The sequence below is a fragment of the Hemitrygon akajei genome, chromosome 28 (assembly GCF_048418815.1).
Source record: "Hemitrygon akajei chromosome 28, sHemAka1.3, whole genome shotgun sequence".
Taxonomy (NCBI): domain Eukaryota; kingdom Metazoa; phylum Chordata; class Chondrichthyes; order Myliobatiformes; family Dasyatidae; genus Hemitrygon; species Hemitrygon akajei.
This window is the reverse complement of record NC_133151.1, coordinates 33,730,542-33,750,511: the sequence shown is the minus strand read 5'-3', so window position 1 is coordinate 33,750,511 and position 19,970 is coordinate 33,730,542. Positions and strand designations below refer to the sequence as shown.

The following is a 19,970-nucleotide window of genomic DNA, read 5'->3' as shown; positions in this document are numbered from 1 at the left end:
AAGTCAAGTGAATGTAGAATTTGGCAAGGAAAGTTTACAGAGAGTGTCAGACAACCCAGACAAGAATGGTCTTTGTGAGCTTAGTGTCCCTGTGCACAGCAGGGGACTGGAGCCATTTTGAGCACCAAAACAAGATGAGGATGCACACGAAGAGTTCCAGGGTGACAATTAATGTTGGTTACAAGCAAGAGAAATGTGCAGATGCTGGAAATCCGAGAAACACCCACAAAATGCTAAAGGAACTTAGCAGACCAGGAAACATCGATGGAAAAGAGTAAACAGTCGACGTTTCGGACCGGCACCCTTGAACAGGACTGATATTGGTCAGTTAACTTACTCCTCAGTGGGACTTTGCGGGAGTTAATAGCTGACAAGAAAGCCCCGGTTTAATGTGCTCGGAGTGACGGAATCTGTTACTGAGTTTAACAACGAATGGTGATGAGCTATAGATTCTCAGGGGACGTATGAGGAAAGAGAGTGAACGCCCCTTTCTTCTCGGAAGACTCCACCGTCCCGGGCTCACAGCAGCCCGAGTTATTCCACCTTCCCAATGCCCAATGAATTGATCGCGTAAACACAAGTTCTTTGTCCGCTTTTATTTGTCGTTTTAAGACAATATTCTTCTTGAAGAATGCCGCAAAAGTTTAGCCTCTCCCCGTCGGGGAATTGAACCCCGGTCTCCCGCGTGACAGGCGGGGATACTAACCACTATACTAACGAGGAACTGCAATTGAAAGCTCTTGGCATGCATGTTAAAGAGTACACGAAGGTAAATGGATTTGTCCTGATGTTTATTGATGCAATACTGGAGCCTTTCACTCGTGTCCTTCCCACGACACTGTCTCAGTTTTCTCGCTATCTCGCTATTATCGCTATTTCTCCAGCGATATAGTCACTTTTTTGTGTTCAAGGATTAGTGAAACGAAGCGTTCTCATTCGAACCCAACTCCGTGTTGTTGGAAAGATCATTTTTATCACAGTATATATATATATATATATATATATATATATATATAATATCAGATTTTGTTATGGTTCAGGAGGGAAACGATTTGTAGCTCATCGAATCCACTTAAACCAAACACTTCACTGAAAACTGGCTGTTGTGTATCTCCGGGCTGACAGAGAAAGGCGACCTCAACTGGACATATCAGGAACTGCAGCAGACTGAGGCATCAGAGTCACCAGAGTTTGAAAGCAGTCCCAGCCACTATCATACACCACTGGAGACGGTTCAGCACCCGAGTCCCCTGCAGAATAATAGAACGGTGGTGATATAATGCTGAACATAGCTGTCTTCCAGGTAACCGACGCAGGTTCGATTTCCGACGATCGTAGTTAGTAGACTTTTGATCTTCTTCCATAGAAACCATCAGATGAAAACCACTCACAGAATCCGATCCGTGCAGACTCCTAGCGTCCGGGTGGTCTAACCCTGCTAACTCGAGTACGAACTCCCGAAATTATTTAAATAGATGAGTGGGTGTAAAATTACTATTCACCCTAGGCTGGCCGGTGGATCACGGATGGATTTGCTGTCCCTCACATTTTCCGCGGTGAACCGATCAGTACAGCTCCCTGTTCTCACTCTAATCCAGATCCCCACAACAAACCAGGACACATCAAAACATGTCGGATGATGTGTTCACACTGAGTGTGTCAGTCCACTCACTACCCACTTTGTGTAATTATACCCTGTGGGATCTCTCTCCTCATTCCCCGGCCCCCTCATTACGACATGATAAATAGGTATCTTATGGATAGGGGAATCAAGGGATATGGGACAAGGCAGGAACCGGGTATTGATAGTAGATGGTCAGCCATGATCTCAAAATGGCGGTGCAGGCTCGAAGGGCCGAATGGTCTACTTCTACACCTATTGTTTATTGTCTATTGACATCTGCAGATTTCCTCGTGTTTGCTCAATAAGTTTAACATTTTATTGTGATTAACAAGTATAATATAGAATCAGAGTATCAAGCAACCCTGACACAGGCCTTTCGGCCCACAGTGTCCGTGTTGACAATCAACTACCGATCACACCAGAAAAGAGCTCGCTTACCAGCTATTGCCTCCAGTGTCTTGCGGATTCCAGTGCTCGTCCAGACAATTCTCTAATATTGTGAGTGTACCTGCCTCCACCAGCCACTCAGCATGAGTTCCAGTTTCCAAACACCATCAGCATGAAGTTCTTCATCCGATGCTCTCTAAGTTTACACACGTCAGGACAGTTTTCTACTGTCTTGATAGGGTCCGTTAATTTAATTTGACCTCTGACACCTCCAGAGCTCTCCTTAGGAACAATCGTCAATCCAGCGACCGAACGGGTGACCCCGGGCCCAGCCCGCTCCCGCTGCGCCACTCTGCTCTCGGCTGAACGTGGTGTTGCGCTGCTCCGCTGTGTACGTTGCTCATTCTTTTCTTTCATTGTTTTTATCTGTCGATTCCTTGCTGACATCACATCGTTTCCCTTGCTAACCGCTCTTTGTTGATTTATTTCACACCTTTCTCTCTGCCGGTGTCCCTCTGCTTTTCTTTCCGTATTGCCGTCTCCTGCAGCATCTTGTTATTATTTTTGTGTTCCGACCCATTCGGAGGCCTCTAACGCGACACGTCAGCAATGAATGTGTTTTACATTATTTTATTAACCCATTTTCAGAGACCCTGCTGTCACATATTGTTTATCTTCCACCGTCTCTCTTCCACATTCTCTTTTACCACCGGGCTGTTCTTCCAGATAAACATTAACGAGTCTAACAAAGGACAGCGGCTGAGCTGCAGGCCAGATGACCCGAATGACGCTAATTTCCTCTGATGGCGTATTTTGCACCTTACGATAACTTCACTCTCACCTAGTTGTGATAATTTATTCAATCCCGATATCTCGTGAACTTCTCGGCCCCGTTAATGTAATTGAATAAATAACATAACGGCTGATGTGCTTTGCTGCTCTGCTGGTGTGAAAACTGTTGACCGAGGCTTTGGGCCTGCTCCGGGTGCTGCGGGAACGTATGTCAGTCCGAAAAAAAATGCTGTTGGATCGATTCAATTCTTTGCACGATGTGTTTTTCTTTCTCTCTCTTTCTCTGCGCAGTCACTTTTGTTTTTTTTTATATAAAGTGTTCTTCCATTTTCTTTCTTTGCGACTGCCTATAAGCAGACAAATTTCAAGGCGCATAATTTATAAATTCTTTGATAAGAAATGCGCTTTTAATCTTTGCAACCTCTCTCCTGAATAGATTTTGCCTCTATCATCGCCTGAGAAAGGTAAATCCAAACAACCCCGCTCTCCTGCCGGTCTGAGGAAGGATAACTTTTACAAACAAGAGGCTGTGGCAAAGTGCATAAGATGTGTCCAGTCAGGAGAGCTTAATCAGTGTCGGCCGATACTCTCTGGTATAATCTCATTCCCTTACATGCTCACTGTGTCAGGGTCCGATCCGGGGCCGCGTTCCGGGTTTTGATCCGGTCCAGGGGCTCCGGACTCCGGGTCTTGCAGTTGTCCCTCCCGTCACCCGTGATCTAGTTAGGGCCCTCCTGGTTCAAGGAGACACACCTGTAACTCATTGAGCTCATAAGGGGCCTTGGGACTGGGACCAGACGGGTGGTCGTTTTGTTCTGTTTCCTGTTTCTCCGCCGGCTCCGAACTCGTCTCTGCATTCTGTTATCCCGCCCGGGCTCAGACCTATTCTTCAACATGCTTCCCTGCCCGTACCAGTACTGCCAGGTTGGTCCGCTCTCCCACCTTTCTTCCCATGCGCTGGTCCCGCTTCTCCGCTCGGTTTTGTGTTTCGCGCGGTCGTGCTGTCTGCCGGCTGTTTCCGAATTTCCCGTTGTCATGGCTGTTGTGTTGGTCGACCTGGACCTATGCCTATTCCTATCCCTTGTCTACGTCGGACGGTTCCGGCCGATGGGCCTGGCCCGGCTGGGGTTCTGCCCCCTTCTCTTCCGCCCGAACTCTGGGATAGTGTACGCACCCGCCTCGGGGTCCGCGTCGTGTCCAGGCCTCCGGTGTTTCCGCCTGGGAGGCGCCCCTTCCCGGGATACATGCGGCCCGCCCAGGGAGGGCTTTCCGCTAGCCTATCGCCATCTAGACCTGTCTGCCTGTCTGTCTGCCTGAACCCCGGGGACCTGTCTGTCTGCCTGAACCCCGGGGACCTGCCTACCTGAACCCGTAGACTTGTCTGCCTGCCTGAACCCCGGGGACCTGTCTGTCTACCTGTCTGCCTGAACTCCGGGGATTTGCCTGCCTGCCTGAACCCGTAGACTTGTCTGTCTGCCTGAACCCCGGGGACCTGTCTGTCTACCTGCCTGCCTGAACCCCGGGGACCTGCCTGCCTGCCTGAACCCCGGGGATTTGCCTGCCTGCCTGAACCCGTAGACTTGTCTGCCTGCCTGAACCCCGGGGATTTGCCTGCCTGCCTGAACCCCGGGGATTTGCCTGCCTGCCTGAACCCGTAGACTTGCCTGCCTGCCTGAACCCCGGGGATTTGCCTGCCTGCCTGAACCCCGGGGATTTGCCTGCCTGCCTGAACCCGTAGACTTGTCTGCCTGCCTGAACCCCGGGGATTTGCCTGCCTGCCTGAACCCGTAGACTTGTCTGCCTGCCTGAACCCCGGGGATTTGCCTGCCTGCCTGAACCCGTAGACTTGTCTGCCTGCCTGAACCCCGGGGATTTGCCTGCCTGCCTGAACCCCGGGGACCTGCCTGCCTGAACCCCGGGGACCTGCCTGCCTGAACCCCGGGGATTTGCCTGCCTGCCTGAACCCCGGGGATTTGCCTGCCTGCCTGAACCCCGGGGATTTGCCTGCCTGCCTGAACCCGTAGACTTGTCTGCCTGCCTGAACCCCGGGGATTTGCCTGCCTGCCTGAACCCGTAGACTTGTCTGCCTGCCTGAACCCGTAGACTTGTCTGCCTGCCTGAACCCCGGGGATTTGCCTGCCTGCCTGAACCCGCGAGCCTGTCTACCTGAACCTGGACTCCGGGAGCCGCTCCGCTCCGCCTGCCTGGACTCCGGGAGCCGCTCCGCTCCGCCTGCCTGGACTCCGGGAGCCGCTCCGCTCCGCCTGCCTGGACTCCGGGAGCCGCTCCGCTCCGCCTGCCTGGACTCCGGGAGCCGCTCCGCTCCGCCTGCCTGGACTCCGGGAGCCGCTCCGCTCCGCCTGCCTGGACTCCGGGAGCCGCTCCGCTCCGCCTGCCTGGACTCCGGGAGCCGCTCCGCTCCGCCTGCCTGAACCCCAGCTACACTTAAGTGCCATGGCATCCCCATCCTGTCCTCCCCCTAGTACTTCAGTGCCTGCGTCCTGCGTTTGGGTCCATCCGGCCCCTCTTGACACACTGAGCCACAAAGTCAGGAGTCAGATCCAATTCTGAAAATTGCCTGAACCCCGGGGACTTGCCTGCCTTCAATAGGAAAGCAAAATAAAGATGAATTATGAATGGAAGCTGGCGACTAATATCAAAGAAGACACTGAAAGCTTTTTTAAGTATATAAAGGATAAAAGAGAGTTGAGGCTAGATATAGAACCAATACAAAATGATGCTGGAAATATATTAATGTGAGACGCAGAGATGGCAGAGGAACTGAATGTGTATTTTGCATCAGTCTTCACAGTGGAAGTCAGCTGCAGTATACCGGCCATTCTAAAGTGTCAGGGAAGTGAAGTACGTGCAGTGAAAATTACGACTGAGAAGGTGCTCAGTATGCTTAATGGTCTGATGGTGGATGAATCTCCTCGACCTGATGGAATGCAACCTCGGGTTCTGAAGGAAGTAGCTGGAGAGATTGCGGAGGTATTAACAATGATCTTTCAATAATTGATCAATTCTGGCATTGTACTGGATGACTGGAAAATTGCAAATGTTACTCTGCTATTTAAGAAGGGCACGAGGCATCAGAAAGGACAAAACAGACCGATTTGCCTGGCATCAGTGGGTGGAAAGTTGTTGGAGTCGATAGTTCGGGATGATATTCCGGAGTAGCTGGAGAAACATGACTAGATAGGCCAAAGTCAGCATGGCTTCCTGAAAGGAAAATACTGCCTGGCTAACTTACTGCAATTCTTTGAGGAAATTACAAGCAGGGTAACAAAGGGGATGCAGTGGATGTGATGCCCTTGGATTTTCAGAAGGCATTTGACCAGGTGCAGCACAGGAGACTGTTCAGAGAGATAAGAGCCCTGGAATAACAGGCAGGTTACTAGTGTGGGTGGAGCATTGCTTGATCCGCAGAAAGCAGAGAGTGGAATAAATGCATACTATTCTGGCTGGTTGCCGGTTACTGTTGGAGTTCCACAGGGGTCGTTGTTGGAACAGTTGCTTCTTAAGATGTATGTCAATGACTTGGATTATGGGATTAATCAATTAATGGCTAAATCTGCCGATAATACGAAGATAGGTGAAGGAGTGGGTGGTGTTGAGAAAACAGAGACCCTGCAGAGAGACTTAGATAGTTTAAAGGAATGGGCAAAGACGTGGCAAATGAAATACCATATTGGAAAGTGTATGGTCATGCACTTTGGTGGAAGAAATAGCCGGACAGAAAACTATTTAGCTGGTGAAATAATTCAAAGCTGCAGAGATGCACAGGGAATCGGGAGCCCTTGTTCAGGATACCCTGCCGCCACCATCGTCCCCGTGCTGAAGAAGTCTTCAGTGTCCTGCCTGAATAACTACCGTCCCGTTGCATTCACATCCATCATCATGAAGTGTTGCGAGAGGCTCATCATGAGGCATATCAAGACCCTGCTACCCCCCTCACTGGACCCCCTGCAGTTTGCGTACCGTCCCAACCGGTCAACTGACGATGACATTGCCAATCACCCTCCACCTGGCCCTAACCCACCTGGACAAAAAAGACACATTTGTTCGGATGTTGTTCATAGACTTCAGCATTGAACACAATCATCACTCAGAAACTGGTAAGCTGAGCCTACTGGGCCTGAACACCTCCCTCTGCAACTGGAACCTAGACTCCCTGACTGGGAGACCTCAGTCAGTCCGGATCTGGAGCGGCATCTCCAACACCATCACACTGAGCACGGGACCCCCCAGAGCTGTGTTCTCAGTCCACTGGTGTTCACTCTGCTAACCCACGACTGTGCTGCAACACACAGCTCGAACCACATCATCAAGTTCGCCGATGACACGACCGTGGTGGGTCTCATCAGCAAGAACGACGAGTCAGCTTACAGAGAGGAGGTGCAGTGGCTAACGGACTGGTGCAGAGCCAGCAACCTGTCTCTGAATGTGAACAAAACAAATGAAATGGAAGTTGATTTCAGGATGGCACGGAGTGACCACTCCCCGCTGAACATTGATGTCTCCTCGGTAGAGATCGTTAAGAGCACCAAATTTCTTGGTGTTCACCTGGTGGAGAATCTCACCTGGTCCCTCAACACCAGCTCCATAACAAAGAAAGCCCAACAACATCTCTACTTTCTGCGAAGGCTGAGGAAAGTCCATCTCTCACACCCCACATCCTCATCACATTCTACAAGGGTTGTATTGAGACCATACTGAGCAGCTGCATCACTGCCTGGTTCGGAAATAGCACCATCTCGGATCGCAAGACCCTGCAGCGGATAGTGAGGTCAGGTGAGAAGATCATCGGGGTTTCTCTTCCCGTCATCCCGGGCATTTACACTACACGCTTCATCCACAAAGGAAACAGGATTATGAAGGACCCCGCGCACCCCTCATACAAACTCTTCTCCCTCCTGCCGTCTAGAAAAATGCACCGAAGCATTCGGGCTCTCACGACCAGACTATGTAGTAGTTTCTTCCCCAAAGCTATCAGACTCCTTAATACCCAGAGCCTGGACTGACACTTTACTGCCCTGTTGTCCTGATATTACCTATTGTTATGCCTTCATTCTTTTGTGCACTTTATGCAGTCCTGGGTGGGTTTTTAGTCTAGTGTAGTTGTTGTTTATTTTTCTCTGTTGTTTTTTACGTACTTCAGTCTAGTTTTTGTACTGTCCCAGCGTCAATAATCTGAGAAAAAGCCAGAGAGTAAACAATAAATAATGAGGAATAGGAATTCTGAGAGTACATTCAAAGTTCAAAGTAGTATCATTATCAAAGTACGTATATATCTCAATATACCACTCTGGGGTTTATTTACTCGCTGGCCTACGCAGTAAATCTGAGAAATACAACAACATCAACGAACGAAAAACTACGCACAAGCAGAAGGGCAAACAACCAATGTGAAAATAAGTAAATTAATAATAAATAAATAGATAAATAGATAGATAGCAGGAAAAAAGAAAGAACACTTAGATATGTGCCTGCATGTTTGAGGACTGGGCCTGTAAGCCGCGGCATTGCCTGGGAGGGGTCATGCGCTGGGGTGGTCGTTGGGAACCTGGGCATCAAGCCTCTGTGTGGCGGAGGGGGGCGACGGTGGTTGTCGGGAATATTTTATTCCTTGAATCTGATTTTGGTCTGTTGGTAATGTGTTTTAGCACATGGATTCACCCGGATAGCATCGGCTCCTCATGGCCACATTATGGAGAGGACAGGAATATACCAGGATGCGTGTGGAGAAGGTTTACCGGGATATGGCCTGGGCGCTCAGGATGAGGCTGTTCATTACAGAACATCCCCCTCTGTCGGCTTCTGCTTCTCCGCTGCATCTGCTCTCAGAATCAGTTTTCATTCTAGAACAAAGGAGATGCCCTCAAAGGGGCGTCCCTTCCTCCACCATCAACGCAACTCTCAACTGCATCTCTTCCGTTTCACGCATTTCTGCTGGAACACCATCCTCCCGCTACATCACCAGCGACATGGTTTCGCTTGTCCACACCTACCACCACACCAGCCTCCGTGGCCTGCACAAAATTATCTGTAGCTTCCGCCATCTCCAATTGGATCCCATCACGAAGCACATCTTTCCCTCCCCTGCAATATGTCACACCCATCCACTTTCTGATTCCATGGGGACCACTCCCTACGCGACTCCCTTGTCCATTCGCCGGACCCCACAGATTTCTCTCCTGGTACTTAACCCTACAAATGGAGCAAGTGTTCAACCTGCCCCTACACCTCCTCCCTCACTGGTTTTCAGTGTCCATGTGAGGCGACATTTCACCTCCGAGTCTGTTTGGGATCATATACTGTGTCTGGTTCTCCCGGTGTGGCCTCTTGTATATTGGTGATTACGACGAAGATTGGGAGACCGTTTCACCGAGCACATACGCTCCCTCTGCCGGAAGAAGCGGGATCTATCAGTGGCCACCCATTGTATTTCCACTTCCCATTCCAATTCTGATATGTCAATCCATGGCCTCCTACTGTCACGATGAGGCCACACTCAGGATGGAGGAACAACACCTTACATTCCGTCTGGGCAGCCTGCAACCTGATGGCATGCACATTGATTTCTCGAAATTTCATTAATGCCCCCCACCCCACCCGCTCTCTCCTTCACCAGTCCCCTTCCCTTTTCCCGTCACTCACTTTATCTCTTTGCCTGTCCATCGCCTCCCTCTGGTGCTCCTCACCTTTTTCTTCATCCAAGACCTTCTATCCCTACAAATCAAACTCCCCCTTCTCCAACCCCGTATCTCACCCTGTCCCCTCCCCCACCATTTAAATCCACTCCTCATCTTTGTTTCTCTCCAGCTGCCGAGCGGTCTCGGCCCGAAACGTAGAATGAACTTTGTCCCCATCGATGCGTGCGTGCGTGTGTGCGTGTGTGCGTGTGTGCGTGCGTGCGTGTGCGTGTGCGTGTGCGTGTGCGTGTGCGTGTGCGTCTTGGAACTCCAGCATCTGCAGATTCTCTCAGTGTAGTGCTTGAAAACGGCTTCGCGCTCGGTGACGGAATCTGGGCCCAGAACAAAGTGCTAGCAAACTTGGTCTAGGCCCGGTGCCCGGGTCCTAATGTGAGGTATCATACACTGTTTAGACTATATAAACGACGGCCAGATCGGAAGCGTGAGCTGACTTCCCTCGCTCTCCGCGATCTTTACTCCTCTCTCCATGCTGCAGTTCCGTCATTGAGTCAATTTAAACGCCGGCCCAGACAGACTGAAAAGACTTGCTGTTGATCGCGACGAGAGCCGGTTTCTCTTTAGCTCCGCGATGGTCATCTCTATGGCGCTGAGCCTGAGAAGACTGCCCTCGGCTGCTGTGCATCGTGCCCGCTAATATGATGAACTGATAAGGGAGACTTTCGGCCGACTCCAGATTGTTGTTCGCTTCAATTGTTTACATGATTTGTATTTTTTCTCTTTTGCGTTGACTGTTGGTCTTTTATTCAGTTAATTACTTTTCCCCTGCTAATTTAATCTTCAATCTTGAAATAACTTGTTACAGAACCTCATCTGCTCAGAACTCGAGAGGCCGAGTAGTCGACTCACACTAATTCACGGGTAGTTTGCTGTGAGTGTTAGAGTGTTGACCATTTAAGCTGATTGGAAGTAGGTACAGAGGAGATGTCAGGAGTTGGTTTTTTGTGCGCAAAGAGTAGTGAGTGCATGGAATGGGCTGCCGGCGACTGTGGTGGAGGTGGATACAATAGGGTCTTATAAGAGGATAGGTACATGGAGATTAGAAATATAGAGGGCTATGGTTATCCCCAGGTAATTTCTAAAGTAAGTACATGTTAGGCACAGCATTGTGGGCCGAAGGGACTTTATTGTGGTGTAGGTTTTCTATGGTTCTATTTTTCTATGTTCGTTAACGGAACTCATAATTAATCGAAGGTCACGCTTTTTTGTCTCGGCACAAACAACAGTGTAACTATGCTGACTCCGGGCCAACAACTTGAAAAGTGAATTCTTCTGATCCCTCTGTGCCAATACTCACTCAGTTTATGGCACCGGAGTAGGAAAATCTCCGTGGGCCAAACAGTCGATCATTTCCTCTCCGGCCCCTGGCGTGTGGGTTCTTCCCCGCGATAGGGATTCTCCGGAGTTGTCACTGAGAGCACAATCGAAGTGTCCACATTTATCGCTGTTCCTTACCAACTAAACATTACATTCCAGTGTCATTGGCTAGCTGTAGGTCATTTGATTGACCGTTTACAACATTTTATTAGCTCTGCTCCAGGCCAGCATCCATTTATTACCCTCTTCCCAGCAAGTGACAGTCTACAATTTATGGCTGTTCGTTCTCCTCAGTAACCAGCTCGAATCACTCCAGGCAGCCACCAACACCCACAAACCTGCATCTTCTGATATATCAAAGAATACCTCACAGATCTCCCGTCCACCAAATTTCCTGAAACATCATTGTGTCTACTTTAAAATACAGAAAACACAGCAACTCCTTGTCACAGAATGGAGAATGTAAAACAGTTTCACAATATGTCAGCCTCCATCTCCAAGCACATGGCAGGAACAAAGACAATTCATATGTCTGCTTCCACTGTCCCTGATCCGTCGAGTTCTACGTTTCTTCCATATTTTACATCCACCCTGACCAACAGTCTAATGCTCCCTTTACCAGGACGAAGCTGAGATCGTACCCAAGTGCAGGACACAGGCGCGGAGGCAGAGTCATGAGGCGTTAACACCGTCGCGAACGGGGAAACAGTTTCCAGGAGAGTCTTTACACGGAGACAACGTTCACCAGGATGTATCCAGGAAATGATGCGGAGCTTAGAAATGAGAGTCCTCAGGAACCAAGAAACGATGTTTCCTCAACGAGAGTCGACCAACGAACTGGCAAAGTAGGGCTGTGACGCCCGAGTTTTATCCTATGTTCGCTAATGGGAACGAGGTGTTCTGTAATTAGCGGAACTGGGAATGATTGGAAATCAGACGAGGGGATTAAGGCCCAATTAAGGAGGTAATAGCAAGATGGGGAATTGCCAGACGGGACCATGACAGTGCCCTCCCTTCAACGGGAGCCTCCAGGCGATCATCCAGGCTTGACTGCATGGTCCCGATGAAGTTCTGGATGAGGGAGGGTCCCGGATGAAAAAGCGGGGAAACCCAGGAACGCTCTTCTGGACTGTACCCTTCCCCGTTAACCTGGTATTGGAGGCCCCTGTCCCGATAGCGCACATCCAGTAGCCGCCGGACAGTGTATGCCGGATGGTTGTCGATGATCCGGGCGGGTGCTGGGATTTCGGTTGGAGAACACAAGGGGCTGACGGGAAGTGGCTTTGTTTGGGAAACGTGAAAAATTGGGTGAATGTGCATATATCTTGGTAGTTTAAGTCGGGCTACTGTGGGGTTGATAACACTTTCGCCCTCAAAAGGTCCCAGAAAGCGAGCGGGGAGTTTCTTAGGCTTGTTTTTGAGAGGGTTGTCTTTGGATGAAAGCCACACCATCTGCCCAGGTCGATACTCAGGCGCAGGAGTCCGTTGTTGATCGGCAATCCTTCCATTGCGATCGGCTGATTTGAGCAGGGCCGTGCGTGTGTCCTCGCAAACCTTGCCGCACCGATCGATTTGGGCCTGAACAGACGCCACCGCAATCTCCTCTTCTTGCGCGGGGAACAGCGGCGGGCTGGTACCCAAGGGAGCACTCGAAGGGATATCTACCGATGACAGTACTAACAAGAGAGCTGTGGGCGTACTCAACCCACACGACGTTGTCACTCCAGGTAGATGGGTTGTTGGTTGTTATACAACGTAGCGTCACCTCCAAGTCCTGGTTGACCCGTTCCGTTTGCCCGTTTGTCTGTGGGTGGAAGTCGGTTGACAGGCTGACCGAGGCACCCAAGGCTTGACAGAAGTTCTTCCATACCTGCGAGATGAATTGGAAACCTCGATCGGAGACAATGACAACAGGGATTCCGTGGAGGCGGAAGACGTGCGGACGAGAAGGTCCGCGGTTTCCAGAGCAGAAGGGAGTTTAGGATGGGCTACAAAGTGCACCGTCTTGGAAAACCGGTCTCCCACCGGTGAGTACGGTGGTGTTTTCGTGTGAAGGGGGTAGACTGGTGAAGAAATCTAGGGCGATATGCGACCAAGAACGACCAGGGACAGGTAGGGGATGTTGTAATCCCGCAGGAGGCCGATGAGAGGCTTTTCCCCGGGCACAGACGGAACATGCAGAGACATAGGAACGGGTATCTGCCTCCATGGAAGGCCACCAAAAGTGTCTTTTCAGGACAGCCAGTGTCCGATCACTCCCGGGGTGGCAGGCGAACCGAGAAATGTGCCCCCACCGGAGAACATGAGATCTGACGGAATCAGGCACAAAAAGGCGACACAGCCAGTCTATTTCCGGGGTCAGGGTCATCCCGTTGGGCTTCCTTTACTATGGACTCAGTCTCCCAACTGAGGGTTGCCACCACCCAGGATGCTGGGGGAATAGTCTCCGGGCTGGAAGTGTCCTCCTTGGCGGGAGAGCGCCTCCGGCTTCCCGTTCTTAGACCCTGCACGGTATGTGAGGAAAAACTTGAACCGTCCAAAAAATAATGTCCAACGGGCCTGTCGGGTATTCAAACGTCTGGTGGTCTGAATATATCCCAGGTTCTTATGATCAGTCCAAACAATACATGGGTGTTCCTCCCCCTGCAGCCAGTGCCTCCAATGTTAGCTTGATCGCCAGTAGTTCCCGATTGCTCACGTTGGAATTCCGCTCGGCGGGGGACAGTCGGCGAGAAAAGAGGGAACAGGGGTGAAGCTTCTCGTCCGGACTTGATCGTTGGGACAGGGCTGACCCTACCCGGAGTCGGAGGCGTCGACCTCAACAATGATCTGACGGGAGGGGTCCGGTTGGACCAGGATGGGAGCGGTTGTGAACCGCCTCTTCAGGTCAGTGAATGTCGAATCAGACTTGGAATCCCAACAAAAAGGTGTTGTAGGCGAGGTAAGTCGGGTAAGGGGCGCCGCCACCCGTCTGTAATCCCTGATAAATCGGCGATAAAAGTTTGCAAACCCCCCCAAATAACTCTGAAAATGCTTGGGGGTCGTGGGTCTGGGCCATTCTTCCACCGCCCGGATCTTCTGGAGGTCTGCCCTCAGCTGCCCACTCTCAATGATGTAGCCCAGGAAGCTGAACGAAGGGACGTGGAACTCACATTTCTCAGCCTTCACACAAAACTTGTTCTCCCACAGTCTCTGGAGGGCTGGACGGTCATGGTGAGTGTGGTTCTGGGGGCTGCTAGACAATATTAAGGTATCATCTAGGTAGACGAACCCGAAAGGATTAATAAAGTCCCTCTGCACATGATTCATTAGGGCTTGAAAAACGGTGGGGGCATTGGTGAGGCGACACGGCATGGACAAGTATTCAGAGTGGCCCAAATGTATATTAAAAGCCGTCTTCCACTCGTCTCCGTCCGTCATCCTGACTAGATGGTAGGCGCCTCGAATGTCCACCTCCGAGAAGATGGTGGCTCTGTGAAGTGGTTCAAATGCAGAGTTAATGAGGGGTAGTGGGTACTTATGTTTAACTGTTATATTGTTTAGTCCTCGGTCATCGATACGAGGACAAAGCGACCTATCTTTCTTCATTACAAACAAGAAACCGTCGCCGACCGTGGACGATGAATATCGAATGATGCCCGCCGCGAAGGACTCACTAATATATTTCTCCATGGCTTCTCTCTCCGGGCGGGGTAAGTAATAAAGACGACGGGTGGGCAACGAGGCTCCGGGGAGAAGGTCGATAGCGCAATCATACGGGAGGTGCGAAGGCAGGGAAAGAGCCCGTTGTTTGCTGAATACCTGTCCCAGGTCATGGTATTCTGCGGGGACTCTGGACAAGGCGAGGGCTTCCAAGACAGGCGAGGTCGTGGGAACCTCCGTAATGGGTAGAGCCGACCGCAGACAGGTGGCGTGACAAAACGGGCTCCAGCTGGCTATACTCCCGCTAGACCAGTCGATGTAGGGGTTGTGGTGGTTCAGCCAGGGACATCCTAGAACCATAGTGGCTTGAGGAGAATGGGTGAGATTAAATCTACCCAAATCAAAAAGAGAGTGGAATGTTCTGCCGCCAGAGCTGCGCAGTATTTCTGACATTAATATTTTTAAAGGTAGACTCAATCAAATCAACTTAGGGGATCGAGTCAAAAAAGCTCACTTTGCAATTTAACTCTCAGGCCGTTCACACCGACTGCGCGTTATAACAGCCGTCCGGCGGCGCTTGCGCAGCACCAAGCTGAATCAGAATCATAACTCCTCTCGATGGTTTCCGGACAGAATCAAGGTTAGCGGTGGCCTGCAGTGGGTAAACCGAGCCAGCAGTTTTTGTGCAGCGCCCGGGTCTCCAGAGGGATACTTAACGGCTCCCGACGTATTCCCGCCCGGGAGGTTTTGTCCTCGTCCAGCAGATTTCCCTCGGCACCGGAATCCACCAAGGCAGATAGGGACAGGGACTTGTCGATAGTTCACAGTAGCCGAGATCTGCATCCGGGTCTCGGGGACAGAAGGAAGTGTCGTCCGGCACACCAAGATCCTCTTTCTACTAGTGATCTCTCCGTTTTGGCCGCAGGACAGGGATCCTGGAAATGTCCCGGCTGGCCGCAATAGAAAAAAATCCCCAACTCTCTGCCTCCTGGTGGCTAGAGAGATCAGAGAGTCCAGGCTGTACGCGTCCTCACTCGCTGCCAATTCATCTTTTGTCTTATGTGAGAGGCCCTGTCGAAACATATCCCGTAGAGCCTCGTCATTCCACCCAGAGTCGGCCGACAATGTTCGGAACTCGATGGAGTATTTTGCTACGCTTCGCGAACCCTGACAGAGAGTTATAAACCCCTTAGTGCGTCCTTACCGCGAATGGGGTGTTCAAAGACCTTCCTCATTTCGGAGACGAAAGAGGGGAAGGAGGAACAGACCTCTGGTTGGTTGCCCCAGATCGCGGTAGTCCATGCCAAGGCAACACCTCGTAACAGCCCCATGATGTACACAATCTTTGATCAGTCCGAGGCGTACGGACGTGGCTGTTGCTCAAAGACCAAAGAGCTTTGTAATATAAGGCCTGTCACTTCCCTAGGTTCCCAGTGTAGGATTCCGGCTCGGGTACGTACGACTCTCCAGGGGACTGTGTTGTCGACCAAAGGGGCGTAACCATCCCAGACTGTGCGGTTTGGTCAGTCGGGGTTCTTGGAAGGGACGGAGTAAGGGAAGCGAATACCCGGTCAAACTGCTCACTGACCTTCCTCACATTCGTGGACAACACACTAAGGTTTTCCGTGACCTCTCTGAGCAGTTGGTCGTGGGTGCCCAGTAGATAGATAGATAGATACTTTATTCATCCCCATGGGGAAATTCAACTTTTTTTCCAATGTCCCATACACTTATTGTAGCAAAACTAATAACATACAATACTTAACTCAGTAAAAAAAATATGATATGCATCTAAATCACTATCTCAAAAAGCATTAATAATAGCTTTTAAAAAGTTCTTAAGTCCTGGCGGTTGAATTGTAAAGCCTAATGGCATTGGGGAGTATTGACCTCTTCATCCTCTCTGAGGAGCATTGCATCGATAGTAACCTGTCGCTGAAACTGCTTCTCTGTCTCTGGATGGTGCTATGTAGAGGATGTTCAGAGTTTTCCATAATTGACCGTAGCCTACTCAGCGCCCTTCGCTCAGCTACCGATGTTAAACTCTCCAGTACTTTGCCCACGACAGAGCCCGCCTTCCTTACCAGCTTATTAAGACGTGAGGCGTCCCTCTTCTTAATGCTTCCTCCCCAACACGCCACCACAAAGAAGAGGGCGCTCTCCACAACTGACCTATAGAACATCTTCAGCATCTCACTACAGACATTGAATGACGCCAACCTTCTAAGGAAGTACAGTCGACTCTGTGCCTTCCTGCACAAGGCATCTGTGTTGGCAGTCCAGTCTAGCTTCTCGTCTAACTGTACTCCCAGATACTTGTAGGTCTTAACCTGCTCCACACATTCTCCATTAATGATCACCGGCTCCATAGGAGGCCTAGATCTCCTAAAGTCCACCACCATCTCCTTGGTCTTGGTGATATTGAGTAGGTAGCCCTGGCTGGCGGGGGCCTGTTGCACGGGGTCCATGTCCGCTGGGTTCACTCTTGGCCTGTTCGCTCAGTTGCAAAGACGAGGCTGAGGGCGACCTCAAGTGCAGGACACAGGCGCGGAGGCAGAGACATGAGGAGTTAGCACCGTCGCGAACGAGGAACCGGTTTCCAGGAGAGTTTTACACGCAGACAGGGTTTACGAGGATGTATCCAGGAAATGATGCGGAGCTTCGAACCGACAGTCCTGAGCAATCAGGAAACGAGGTTTACTCACACTAGAGTCGACCAACGAACCGGCAAATCAGGGCTGTGACGCCCGAGTTTTATCCTATGTTCGCTAAAGGGAAACCGGTGTGCTGTAATTAGCGGAACTGGGAATGTTTGGAAATCAGACGAGGGGATTAAAGCCCAATTAAGAAGGTAATATCAAGATGGAGAATTGCCAGTCGGGACTATGACAGTCTCTTTGTTTTCTGTGTGCTTCCAACATCATCAGTTTTGTTTTTTATTCTCATTTCCCTGCAGCATTTTCCTCGATTTTCGACACAACGCAATCGGCTCCGATCTAGCACCTCCTCTCCCATCCTCAATACCACCACCATCGTTTGTGGCCGGAGCGATATGCACCGGATTTCGTCTCCCTGCTTTCTAATGCGTCTATGTATAAAGCCTATGACTCTGCCTGTTCGATTCCACGACAAAACTGAGCTGTGGTGATGCTCCATTACCCTGATCGCTGGTGCACTGTGCTTTCGCATAATTCCTCCCGTAACAGTTCGTACCGTTATCGTTACGTGAATCCTGCCTGCCGGAACACTGCTATGGTCGGACATGGATCATTTCGTTTTCACAACCTCAGTAAACAACATCAGTACTGGCGAGCTCTGAAGGCACAGAATCAACTTGTGGTTTTGTTTTATCGTTCGTCCCGCGCTTTCAATCTCACTGTTGAATATTTCCGGGGTTTCATTGTCACGTTTGACAAAGGGTGGCGGGCAGAGATTCACGGAGGCCTAATCACGGGGTGGGACTCCCTATACCAAATATTTATCTGACACAGATTCTGAAATATAATATCATGGGATTGTCGCCTGGAGACAAAAAAAAATCCCTGGCTCGGTTTTGTGTAATGAAGATATAATAAAGGCATTGAACACCGCACACCCCATCCCACTAGCGCGCGTGCACACACACACACACACACACACACACACACACACACACACACACACACACACACACACACACACACACACACACACACACACACACACACACACACACACACACACACACACACACACACACACACCAGAACAAAGCATTATAAAGCAGTATAGAAATAAGAGGTAAGAAATAGGAGCAGGAGTAGGCCATCAGGCCATCGAGTATAGTCTGCCATTCAGTAATATCACGGGAATCTGGACGAGGCCTGAGGTACATGAACGTACTCTTTCCTCCAATCCTCAATTCCTTTCTGTGTACAATGCTGTCTAACTCTGTGTAAAATGTACCTAACCACTTATATCCTACTTCCTCCCTGGGAACATCGTACCGCTGGGCACATCATCTCCATCCTAATTGTATTCCTCCGGTTCTTGAGCTATGTCCCCTCGCTCTGGTCTCATTTAACAGCCGAAACAACTTTTCTGTTTCTATCTCATCTATCCTTCTCGGAGTTTTCTGTGTTTCTATAATATTTCCTCTGAATTGCCTGCATTCCGCCGAGTATAGTCCAAGGCAACTCAGTCTCTCCGTCATAGGGTAACAACTTCATTTCCGGAGCAACCTGGTGATCGTCCTCTGAAAACCCGGACATGTTGAGTCAGATAAGGAGACCAGAACTACCTGTGCAGGTGACAGGGTATTCAGATCATAATGGACTGCAACTTTAACTCGCACGTCCGCGACAGTGACGTCTCTCTGCGTGGTAGGTTGATTGTTTTTTATGCACTGTTCGATATACAGAACAACGTGCAGCGAGAAAGCCCCGTCTCCCTGAGGAGCGACACTGTCTCTGGCCGCAGCTGATGTGAGGGTGATCCTCGCAAAGATCACCCCGCGTAAAGCTGCGGGGCCTGATAACATACATCGTCGGATGCTGAGTGACTAAGCAGCCCTGTTAACAGAGTTTCAAACAGACACCTTCAACATCTCTTCAGAAGAGTGTTCTGTCCCCTCCGGCTTCAAGACAATCGCCATCATCCCGGTGAACACGAGGGCGACAGTAACCTGAATTAATAACTATCGTCCAGTGGCGCTCATTTCAATGAAAATGAGATGCTTTGAGCAGCCGGTTATGGATCGCATTAAGTTCCATCTTCTAGAACTATTGAACCGTTTCCAGTTCGCTCAGTTTGGTCCATTGATTATGCCATATCCTTTGCTCTTCAATGCAGCTTTCCCCATCTGGAAAATGGCTCCTCAGCCGCCAGGATATTGTTGATCTCCAGTTCAGCTCAGCGTTTAACATGATCATTTCAAAACGCTGGCGAATGAAATGTCTTTGGTCTCAACAACTTTCTCTGTAACAGGACAGTGCATTTCTTGACAGGAAGACCAGTTCGGCCGTATGTCTAGCTCCATCTCTCACAACCTCGGATCGTTGGTAGAATATTCTGAGGGCTCTGAGCTTTTTACTGTTGTTTTCCTGTATTTCTGCGTTTTTAAATTATAATTATAACGTATCTTCCGCTTCGGGGTGGTATCTGTCACAGTTAGAGCTTCTCTAGATTGCATACAAGTTGCAATAGTCTTTGGATACTTCCAATTAATTCCCCTCGAGGCATTGCAGGTGTCAAATTAAGCGTCCTTGGACCCGTCTCTTTATCAGAATGGCTTTTTGTAAGCTTGTCAAGAGTCTGGTGTTTTATATTGCTGGGCACGGATTCTTTACTGCCCTGGAGTGTATGTAAAATGGCAGTGCTAATCTCTCGTGTATCGGTGGCCCTGATCCCTGCCCAGTGAATTTGAAGCCGACTTTATTCTGGGTTATCCAGGATATTATAAGTTCTGTTGTATTGTCTCTTTTGTTAATAACATCCCTAGCTTTGTTTATTCCTTC

General features: G+C 50.0%; 1 protein-coding gene and 1 non-coding gene across 2 annotated transcripts in view; both read right to left on the bottom strand.

Annotated features, from left to right (window-relative positions):
• Positions 1 to 19,970, bottom strand: part of LOC140717809 (uncharacterized) — an 845,297-nt gene that overhangs the window by 20,844 nt on the left and 804,483 nt on the right. The gene's annotated exons all lie outside the window — the stretch shown is intronic.
• trnad-guc (transfer RNA aspartic acid (anticodon GUC)) lies at positions 652 to 723 on the bottom strand. The gene has a single exon. It is a non-coding gene; the product is annotated as a tRNA-Asp (tRNA).